The sequence below is a fragment of the Stegostoma tigrinum genome, chromosome 6 (assembly GCF_030684315.1).
Source record: "Stegostoma tigrinum isolate sSteTig4 chromosome 6, sSteTig4.hap1, whole genome shotgun sequence".
Taxonomy (NCBI): Eukaryota; Metazoa; Chordata; class Chondrichthyes; order Orectolobiformes; family Stegostomatidae; genus Stegostoma; species Stegostoma tigrinum.
Genome location: NC_081359.1, coordinates 43,701,517 through 43,713,776, shown reverse-complemented (window position 1 = coordinate 43,713,776; position 12,260 = coordinate 43,701,517).

Below are 12,260 nucleotides of genomic sequence, written 5' to 3'. Positions count from 1 at the left end.
GAGTTAGGGATTTTACCACTGGACACAAGAGTCCTGTCTTTGCACAATCATATGCTCTCTAGTCTTATCTGTTGGATGATTCTTAGATTTGTGTTAATAAAACAGCCCACTAGGTGATGGTCTAGTGGTATTATTGCTAGACTATTAATCTAGAAACCCAGCTGATGCTCTGGGGACCTGGGTTCGAATCCCACCACAGCAGAATTAGAATTAAAAAAAAATCTGGAATTAAGAATCTACTGATCATCATGAAATCATTGTTGATTGTCAGGAAAAACCCAGCTGGTTCAGGGGAGGAAATCTTCCACCTTCACCTGGTCTGACCTACATGTGACTCCAGACACACAGCAATTTGGTTGACTCTCAACTGACCTCTGAAATAGCCTAGCATGCCACTCAGTTGTACCAGTCACTACAAAGATTCAAAGAAATGAAACTGGATGGATCACCCAGGATCAACTGGAAGAGACAATGGTAAAAACAGCCCTGTTGATCATGTAAAGTTCTCCTCACTAACATCTGGGGTTTAGTGCCAAAATTGGGAGAGCTGTCTCACAGACTAGTCAAGCAACAGCCTGACATAGTCATACTCACAGAATCATACCTTACAAACAATGTCCCTGATACCACCATCACCAGCCCTGGATATGGCAGGACAGACCCAGCAGGGAGTTGAGGGTGAGCACAGTGGTATACAGTCGGGAGGGTGTTGCTCTAGGAGTCCTCAACATTGACTCTGGACCCCATGAAGTCTCATAGTTTCAGGTTAAACATAGGCAAGGAAACCTCCTGCTGATTACCACATACTATCCTTCTTCAGCAGATGAATCAGTACCCCACAATGTTGAGTAACACTTGTAGGAAGCACTGAGGATGGCCAGGGCACAAAATGTACTCTGGGAGGGGGATTTCAATGTCCACCACCAAGAGTAACTCAGCAGCAGTACTACCGATTGAGTTGGTCGGGTCCTAAAGGATGCTAAACTGGGTCTACACCAGGTGGTAATGGAACCAACAAGAGGGAGAACCTTACTTGACCTCACCCTTACCAATCTGCCTGCTGCAGTTGCATCTGTCCATGACAGAATTGGTAAGAATGACCATTGCACAGTCCTTGTGGAGACAATGTCCCACCTTCACAGTGAGAGCCACCTCCCATCGTGTTATGGGACAGACTTTGCACAGATCTAGCAACTCAAGACTGGGCATCCATGAGGCACTGTGGGCCATCAACAAAAGCAGAATTGTACTCCAACACAATCTGTAACCTCATGGTCTGGCATATCCCCCACTCAACCATTACCATCAAGACAGGGAATCAACCCTGGTTCAATGAAGAATGCAGGAGGACATGCCAGGAACAGCACCAGGCATACCTGAAGATGAGGTACCAACCTGGTGAAGCCACCAAACAGGACTACTTGCATGCCAAACAGCGAAAGCAGCAAGTGATAGAGCGAAGTGATCCCACAACCAACAGATCAAATCTAAGCTCTGCAGTCCTGCCACATCCAGTCGTGAATGGTGGTGGACAATTAGACAACTCACTGGAGGAGCAGGCTCCACAAATATCCCCATCCTCAATGATGGAAGAGCCCAGATCCATCTCGGCCTCCTCCAGTGGTCTCTAGCCAATTCAGTTCAGTCCACATGATATCAAGAAACAGTTGGAGACACTGGATGCTGCAAAGGCTACCCGCCCTGACAACATTCCCACAATTGTACTAAAGACTTGTGCACCAGAACTTGCCGCTCCCCAAGCCAAGCCGTTCCAGTACAGTTGCAATTTACCCTACAATGTGGAAAATTGCCCAAGTATGTCCTGTACATAAAAAGCTGGACAAATCCAATCTGGCCAACTACTGCCCCATCAGTCTCCTCTCAATCATCAGTAAAGTGATGGAAGGTGTCATCAACAATGCTATCGAACAGCACCTGCTCAGAAATAGCCTGTTCACTGCTGCCCGGTTTGGGGTCTGCCAGGGCCATTCAGCTCCCCACCTCATTACTGCCTTGGTTCAAATATGGACAAAAGAGCTAAATTCCAGACGTGAGATGAGAGTGACAGCCCTTGATATGGCTGCATTCGACCGAGTGTAGCTTCAAGGAGTCCCAGCAAAACTGGAAACAGTGGGTATCAGGCGGAAAATGTTCTGGTGGTTAGAGTCATACCTGACACATAGGAAGATGGTCGTGATTGTGGGAGGCCAATCATCTCAGCTCCAGGACATGCCTGCAGGAATTCCTCAAGGTAGTGTCCTAGGCTCAACCATCTTCAGGTGCTTCATCAATGACCTTCCCTCTACCATAAGTTCAGAAGTGGGGATGTTTGCCAATGATTGCACAATGTTAAGCAATATTTGTGACTCCTCAGATACTGAAGCAGTCCACGTTCACATGCAACAAGATCTGGACAATATCCAGGCTTGAGCTGACAAGTGGCAAGTGACATTTGTGCAACAGAAAGGCCAGGCTATGACCATCACCAATAAGAGACAATCTAACCACTGCCCCTTGACATTCAATGGTGTTGCCATCACTGAATCCCCCACTATCAACATCCTGGGGGTTACCATTGACCAGAAACTCAACTGGACTCATCACATTAACAGAGTGGCTATAAGTGCAGGCCCTGAAGCTGGGAATACTGTGATGAGTAACTCATCTCCTCACTCCTCAAAGCCTGTCCACCATCTACAAGATAAAAGTCAGGAGTGTGATGGAATTCTTCCCACTTTCCTGGATGAGTGCAGCCCCAACAACACTCAAGAAGCTTGACACCATCCAGGACAAAGCAGCCCACTTGATTGGCACTACACCCACAAGCATTCACTCCCCCACCACCGACGCTCAGTAGCAGCAGTGTGTACTATCTACAAGATGCTCTACAGAAATTCACCAAAGATCCTGAGACAGCACCTCCCAAACCCGTGACCACTTCCGTCTAGAAGGACAAGGGCAGCAGATATATGGGAACACCACCACCTCCAAGTTCCCTTCCAAGTCACTCACCATCCTGACTTGGAAATAAATCACCATTCCTTCACTGTTGCTGGGTCAAAATCCTGGAATTGTCTCCCTAATAGCATTATGGTCAACCCGCAGTGGGGGGACTGCAGCGATTCAAGAAGGCAGCTCACCACTACCTTCTCAAGGGCAACTAGGGTTGAGCAAGAAGTGCTGGTCAGCCAGCGATGCACACATCCCATGAAATGAATAGAAAAAGAAAACTTGATTGGCATCTTATCCATCACTCTCAACGTTAATGTCTTGCACCACTGTCGCACAGTGGCAGCAACGTGTAACAGCTGAGAGATGCACTTTGGAAATTCACCAAAGCTCCTCTAACACCTTAGATGCTGCTGATTGCCTGCCTTATGATCCTCCTTTTGCCCTGTTGGCCAATTGTTAAAAAAAGTGTAAAGATCAGCTCAGCAACTACAGGTCAGCCAGTTTAAACAAGGGATGGTGAGAAGCTTTATGAAATGATAATTTTCGATAAGAATACTTGGACAAACATGGATGAATTAACGAAAGTCAGTAGAAAATGATTAAAATTGTTTAAATCATGTTTCAACAACTTGATTGTGTTTTGAATGAGTTGTTAATGGTTTTGTGGTTTATTTGGTGCAAAGATAAAGGATAAATCCACCATACTTCCAGAGGACCAGAGGGCTGTTCTCTCACTAGAGACAACCTGAAGGTTATCATGCCTCAGGCGAGGAGAAATATTGAAAAGATGGGACATTCGCGACCTTCAGCTGGTCCTGCAGTTGAACCCAAGTTGCTGGCATCTCTTACCAGCCATCCAGCCAACTGAGCTAACTAACCCCCAAACCAATTTTGATGGTATACGTGGATGTCAAAAAACATCTGAGTGTCATATAACAGGCTTATCGGCCAACCTATAATCCACAGAAACCCAGGAGTGGTAGCAGCATGGATTTGAAATTTTCTTAGTGAAATAACCGCACAAAGGCCTGTATCCCATCTCCAAATCACTCTTCATTTAGACATGCATGGTACATGACACAGACCCAGCTAGCTCAGAGCTGACTCCTAGAGTGAGCAGAATTCTTGATAAGTGAGCAGAGGTCCTGTCAGCTAGTACTCCCTGATTGAACCAGGTTAACAGTCCCAATCAGGGAACTCATATTCTCTGAGGTCCTCCTGACTAACCTCGTTCCAATCACCATATGCCTCCCCCACTATGTCATGAGACGTAGGCCCATTCCTTTTCCTGTGTCTTCTCCTGGGGCATTTTCACACCGAGTCCAGTTCCTCTGTCTCTGCCTGGGATACAGGCAGCATGTACTGGACTGTAGCCCGCCTATTGCGCACAGAGTGTGTATTCCAAAATTCATCTTCTATCGCAGGCGGTAATGGTGTTGAGGTTGTGACATCTGCCACATTCATCTCATCCTCAGAGATTTCTTTGACATGACATGGATGGAGAGAACCCATGGGTTCTGACAGCCTTGCTGGATGTTCTGAGGGACTGGGTGTGTTTTGTTCCTGTTCTGTTTGCTAGTTTTATAGCTTTCATGTAGTCCATGTACTTGTTCAGGACTGCATCTCCTACCAGAACTTTGTGCATACCGGGGGCTGACATTATGTTGACCATGCCTGTTACCCATACAAGTCCATTCCCATGGTGTTGACACCAAACTTCATCCCCTGAAGTAAACTGCCTCTCTTGCTTAAAGGAGTCTTGTGTCTGGCATTGGCATTCTTGTTGCCATTTCACCCCCCCCCCTCAGGCCCGGCAAGGTTAGGTTTAACCTGGTGTGGAGTCTTCTCCTCATTATCAACTCTGCTGGAGCTATCCCTGTAGTTGGGTAAAGTGTGGTCCTATAATCAAAAAGGAACCAGAACATTTTGGTATCAAGTGAAACTGTAGGCTTTCGTTAAGGCTGCCTTTAAAGTTTGGACTGCTTTTTCTGCCAGATCATTGGACGATAGATGGTATAGAGCTATACTTAACATGCCAAATGCTGTTCAACTTTAAGAAATTTTCAAATTCTGCCTTGTTAAATGGTGGCTTGCTGTCCGTGTCCAAAACTTCTGGGAATCAGTGTATTGCAAAAGATGCTTGTAACTTTTCAATCATCATCCCTGTGTTTGTTAAATGAACTGTAAGCACATCCAACCACTTTGAATAGGCATTTACAATAACTAAAAATATACAGCCCAAGAAACAACGGCATAGTTGATGAGTAACCAAGTCCAGTGTTTACCTAGCCATTTCTACAAATGTGTGACAACTGCTGGCAGTAACTTTTGTCCTTATTAGCATTCTGAGCACTGCTCCACCAACTATGTCAGCAACCAATACCGGCCACCAAGACGTAACCTGTCCCAAAGTCTTAATTTTTGAAAATCTTGGTGGAATTCAGCCAGAATCTTTGCTTGGTGACCTTTGCTTTGAACAATTACTTTTGCTCCCCATAATAATATGCCATCCCCTCAGTGATCTGGTCTTGCCAGGGGGCTTCAATTCTGGTTGTGATAGCCTTTTTGTTTCCCCCATCACCACCAGCTATTTCAGTTTGACTAGGGTGGGATCTTTTTGTGCCTATCATTGGATATTGTCAGCAGAGATAGGAAGAGATTCCAGAAAGTTGAAAACCAGACTGGACTCTGCTAGTGACAGCACCACTGCTGGGAGGTGGCTGAAAGCATCCACATTTGCCACTTGGCCTCCTGGATGCTGTTCCAACTTGTAATTGTATGCAATCAGAATAAGAGCCCACTGTTGAATTGACCGAAACTACGGGCTGCATGGCCCTGCTCTCTTTAAGTATCCCTAGCAGGAGTTTGAGGTTTGTTATAATTACAAATTTACACCCGTAAAGGTATTGGTGGAACATTTGGCATCAACCAAAGTCTAGAAAGCATATGATACTGGGCATTCCACTCCACAGGGCCATCAGTAAAACAGCACTACCCTGATACTATGTGGGGAGGCATCGCATGTCAGCACTGCATCTTGCTTGGGATCGTAGTGTATCACCTCAGAGGACGATAGCTGCTTCTCCACTTCCCTGAAGGCTACGTCTTGGCTACCAGACCATTTCCAAGGCTGACCCTTTCTCAATATCAGGTGTAAGGGTGCCAGGATGAACTGTAAGCACATCCAACCACTTTGAATAGGCATCTACAATGACTAAAAATATACAGCCCAAGAAACAACGGGCATAGTTGATGAGTAACCAAGTCCAGTGTTTACCTAGCCATTTCTACAAATGTGTGACAACTGCTGGCAGTAACTTTTGTCCTTATTAGCATTCTGAGCACTGCATATGAATTTTCTGTAATAATTCACCAAGCTAAGGAGAGACCTAAGCTCTGGTACAGACATGGGAGCCAGCGCGCCTTTGATGCTCTCACTTTATGTTTCTACGGGTGCAAGTAGGTCATTTGCGGTGACTGAAACATTATTTATTCCTCCCAAGACATACATTCGCTTTGAAGAAATTTTTAAGTGCTATGTGCAAATTCTCTAAATGCTCTTTATTCATCTTCCCAGTTATTAATACGTCATCCACAAAAATTGCGACCTTGTAAAATGTTCTCCATTGTCAGCTGGAAAATGGCACAGGCAAAAGGCAGTCTCATATGTTGGTACAAACCCTTATGGGTATTAGTTGTAACATTCTTCTGGGAATCCTCATCTGATTGCAATTACAGGTACACATGGCTCATTTCCAGCTTTTTAAAGGACAGCTTCCCCCACCCCATCATGCATACAAGTCCTCTGAAAGATTCGGTATTTATCCAGCTGTGAAAAGTGGTTTACCACTTGTTTGAAGTCTCCACAAAGGCTAACTGACTCGTCAGGCCTCACAGTTGGTACGACTGGTGCTACCCATTCTGCAAACTGTCATTCACTTTCCAGCCTCCTGATTTCTGCTTTTGATTTTGCACATAAGGCAAATGGTACTGGGTGGGCTGTGTCAAACCATGGAATTGTTTCTTGATCACCATGTAAGTGTACCTTGGCCTCTTTGATAGTCCCTAGTCCTTCCTAAAAATTGTCTGGGCAGATTTTAACTTGCTATACTTAGACTGGAACTGTGATAGTGTTAAGGGCTTGGATGGAAAGGAATTTGTTAAGGGTGTGCGAGAAAATTTTCTGATTCCATATGTTGATTAATCTACCAGAAAAGAAGCAAAACTTGACCTACTTTTGGGAAATACAGCAGACAGGTGAGCAAGGTGTTAGATCAGGTGTATTTGGGGCCAGTGATCATAATTCTATTTAGCTTTAAATAGTGATGGAAAAGGATGGACCAAATCTACAGGTTAAAGCTCTAAATCAGAGGATGGCCAATTTTGATGGTATGAGGCAAGAACTTTCAAAAATTGACTGAGAGTGGATATGCACAGGTAAAGGGACGGCTGGAAAAGGGGAAGCCTTCAAAAATTAGATATCGAGAGTCCAGGGACAGTATGATCCTGTCAGCGTGAAGGGCAAGGTTGGTGGGTGTAGGGAATACTGGATTACTGGAGAAATTAAGGCTTAGGTCAAGAGAAAGAAGGAAGTATATATCTGGTATGGATAGCAGGATTAAATGAATCCCTAGAAGTGTATAAAGGCTGTAGAAGAGTACTGAAGAGGGAAATCAAGAGGGCAAAAAGGGGACATGACATAGCTTCAGCAAATAGGATTAAGGAGAATCCAAAGGGATTCTATAAATACGTTACGAACAAAAGAATAGCTAGGGAGAGAATAGGGTGCCTTAAAGATCAGTGAGGCTGCCTATGTGCGGAACCGCAGGAGATGGTGGAGATAGTTAAACAAGTATAAACATCAGTGTTTACTGTGGAGAAGTAAATGAAATATATAAAACTTGGAGAAATAAATAGCAACAATGTTCATAAGACAGAACAGGATGCCTTATAACATGTAACAGTGGATAAATCCTGAGTGCCTGATCAGGCATACTCCGGAATTTTGTGGCAAGCTAGGGAAGTGATTGCTGAGCCCCCTGCTGAGATATTTGTATCATCAGTAGCCACAGATGAGATACCAGAAAACTGGAGATTGGCTAACGTGGTGCCATTATTTGAGAAAGGTGGTAAGGAAAAGCCAAGGAACTATAGACTTGACATTGGTGTGGGCAAGTTGTTGGAAGGATGCTGAGGAATAGGATTTACATGTATTTGGAAAGGCAAAGACTGATTAGGTGTAGTTAACATGGTTTGCAAATGTGAAATCATGTCTCACTAAATTGATTGAGGTTTTTGAAGTGGTAACAAAGAGGATTGAAGAAGGCAGAGTGGTGTACATGATCTCTATGGGCTTGAAGGTGTTTGATATATTTCTGCATTGTAAACTGGTTAACATGGGTTAGATCACATGAAATGCAGGGAGAACTAGCCATTTGGGTACAGAACTGGCTTGAAGGTAGTGATGGAGGGTTGCTTTGCAGACTGGAGACCTGTGACCAGTGGTGTGCTTCAAGGCTCGGTGCTGGTTCCACTGCTTTTTATCATTTATATAAATGATTTGGATTTGAACAAAGGAGGTATGGCTAGTAAGTTTGCAGATGACACCAAAATTGTTGGTGGAGTCACAGTGAATAAAGTTACCTAAGAGAACCATGGGATGTGATCAGATGGGCCGATGGGCTGAGGAGTAGGCAGGTGGAGTTTAATTTAGATTAACGTGACGTGCTGCATTTTGGAAATGCAAAACAGGGCAGGACTTATACACTTAATGGTTAGATCTTGGGAAGTATTGCTGAACCAAGAAACCTTGGAGTGCAGGTTCATTGTTCCTTAAAAGTGGTGTCCCAAATAGACATGAGAGTGAGAAGGCATTTGGTATGCTTGCCTTTATTGGTTAGTACATTGATTATAGATGTTGGGAGGTCATGTTGTGGCTGTACAGGACATTGGTCACATCACTTTTGGAATACTGCGTACAATTCTGATCTCCCTGCTATAGGAAGAATGTTATGATACTTGAAATGGTTCAGAAAAGATTTACAAGGATGTTGCCAGGGTTGGAGGGCTTGACCTGCAGGGAGAGGCTGAACAGGCCGAGGCCATTTTTCCTGGAGCGTCAGAGACTGAGGAGTGACTGAGAGGCTTACAAGATCATGAAGGGCATGGATATGATGAAAAACCAAGTTCGTTTCCCTAGGGTACCAGAGTCCAAAACTAGAAGGAATAGGTTAAGGTGAGAGGGAAAGATTTAAAAAGGACCTAAGGGACAACTTTTTCATGCAGAGGATGGTACATGTATGGAATGAGCTACCAAAGGAAATGGTGGAAGTTTGTACAATTACAACAATTAAAAGACATCTGGATGCGTACATGAATGTAAGGGTTTTAGAGGGATATGGATCAAATGCTGGCAAACAGAACTAGATTGATTTGGGATATCTGGTCAGCATAGACATGTTGGACTGAAGGGTCTGTTTCCATGCTGTACAGCTCTACGAATCTATGACTCTATTTAATTAGAACTTCACTGAAGCAGCCCATTTTCTAATTGAACAACAAGCTGTTTCTCATAAGAGATCAGAGTTATACCCTTGATCCATAAACATTCCCCTGTATTGGCTCACAGATTGGCCAAGGTCTTGCACGAGGGTTGGAGTCCAAAGTGAATTTTGGTAAAGACTGGCTCTGCAATCATTGATACAACCTCCATTAGAACCATATGACTATTTAACCAGAAGATTATTTTGATTGGTTCCGATTTGGACATTGCTAAGCAATTTCACTGTTCCAAACTGTAGGTAGGCTTTCCAGGGTGTGCAACTCTCCAGGATACCGACCTATGAGTTCTCTTACTCAATTTAGGCCTAGTGGGATGTTTTGCTGTCTTGAGTCTGCATACCAGCTGCAACTACAATAGCCTGCCATCCCAGACCCTTGAGAAAATTATAACTATTTGGCTGAGGCTTGGCTTTGTTTTGCGGTTTTACTGTGGGTTTACCCAGAATCCCTCTCTTCAGTATATGTCCTGAGTGAGGTTATGCACTTGCCTCTACTCTAGTGGTGCTCCTCCAGTTGGGCAAGGGTGTCCACTTTCATCAAAATACCTTGTAACTCATAAGCTCTATTTGTTGCATTTTGTCATGATTATGCCAGTTGTAGTGCCTGTTTGAAGTTCAGTTGTGCTTCAGCTAATAGGTGCTTTTGATTGGTCATTAGTCCCTCACACCAAATGGTCTCTCAGCATCACACTTAAGGTTAAATCAAAATCATCTGCCTCAGTTAGTCCCCTTAGCCTTGTCAGAAGTCCCATTTTGGATTCCCCTCGTTCTCAAACTGCTAAGTAAAACCAATAGCATCTCAGAATTAGAGGAAACTTGGTATGTTATATTCCTTAGCTAAATCTGTCATCATAGAGTCATTGACAGGTTTTAGCATTTGGTGACTCAGGGAAAGTTAGGCTTGTAATAACCAAAAAAGCTGCAGGTCAACAAGCTGTCAGAACAGTTACTCATTTCTTTTCATCTGCCCCAATGTCATTTACCTAGAAAAAAATAACACATTCCAGGCCTAGTCTTCAACAACAGCAGTGAGCAAATCAAGCTTCCCAATAGCAGCGTGATGCCAGTCGTGCTTAGTCCCAACTCAAAGAGAACTGTTGTGAGTGAATGTCTTCAGGAAGCATCTTTTTATGTCTTCACCACAGAAATAAGTCTACAAAGACCAAAATCTCATCACCAAATCACCTTTTATTTGCATGTGCATAGTACATGACATTGACCCAATTAGCTCCTAGAATGAACAGAACCCCTGACACTCATGTTGATATCCATCACTCAGAACTTCCTGATTGGACCAGATTAACAACCCCAATCAGGGATCTCATATTCTATGAGGTCAACTCAATCACTACACTTAGTACCTGGAAACAAAGCTTCCTCTAATACACATTGATTGCCAATATATATTCAATTTAATGCACTCCACAGTGTTCAACTGATATTATTGGCAATCAACTGAAAGGAATGTAAGATAAAATTAAACCTTGATTTGTCTTAAAGAGATCAAGAGAAGGGAAAACTCCAAGATCAGAGTTTATCTTTAAGCCAGCTGTGAGCTGTGATTGTTGAACAAGGAAAGGAAAAAACCAGACTAATATTGGATATTGTGACTGTTTAACATATACCAATCACTACAGTAATCATTTGCCTGTGCTTTGCCAATATCCCTCTAAACCTTTCCTATTCATTTACCTGTCCAAGTGTCTTTAAATTGTATTCACGTCTACCACTTCCTCTGGCAGCTTGTTCAATATATGCATCATTTGATCTGAAAAAGTTGCCTTCAGGTTGCTGTTAAATGTTTTCCCTCTCACCTTACATATTCTTGCTAGTACTTTCACTCCTCCTACTTGAGCTTAGATACCATGTCTTCCAATTTGAGGTAAATAGATTTAACCACATAGCTATACAGACACATGGTTGTGAGGAAATCAAACCTGGAAACTATATAACTCCAGTTACTAGTGGTGTGCCTCAAGGATCTGTTTTGGGACCTCTGCTGTTTGTCATTTTTATAAATGACTTGGACGCAGGCATAGTGGATGGGTTAGTAAGTTTGCAGATGACACTAAATTCGGTGGAGTGGTGGACAGTGTGGAAGAATGTTGTAGGTTGCAGGGAGACTTGGATAAGCTGCAGAATTGGGCTGAAAGGTGGCAAATGGAGTTGAATGCGGATAAACGTGAGGTGATTCACTTTGAGAAAAATAATAGGAAGGCAGAATACTGGGTCAATGGAAAGATTCTTGGTAGTGTGAATGTGCAGAGGGATCTTGGTGTCCATGTACATAGACCCCTGAAAGTTGCACCCAGGTTGATAGTGCTGTTAAGAAGGCTTACGGTGTGTTAGGTTTTATTGGTAGAGGGATTGAGTTCCGGAGCTGTGAGGTCCTGCTGCAACTGTACAACACGCTAGTGCGGTCTCACTTGGAAAATTGCTTACAGTTCTGGTCGCCCCATTACAGGAAGGATGTGGAAGCATTGGAAAAGGTGCAGAGGAGATTTACCAGGATGTTGCCTGGTCTGGAGTGAAGGCTTTATGAAGAAAGGCTAAGGGACTTGGGTTTCTTTTCATTGGAGAGAAGAAGGCTAAGAGGGGATTTAATAGAGACATACAAGATGATCAGAGGATTACATAGGGTGGACAGTGAGAGTCTTTTTCCGAGGATGATGACGTCAGCTTGTACGAGGGGGAATAGCTACAAATTGAGGGGTTAAGACAGATGTCAGAGGTAGGTTCTTTACTCAG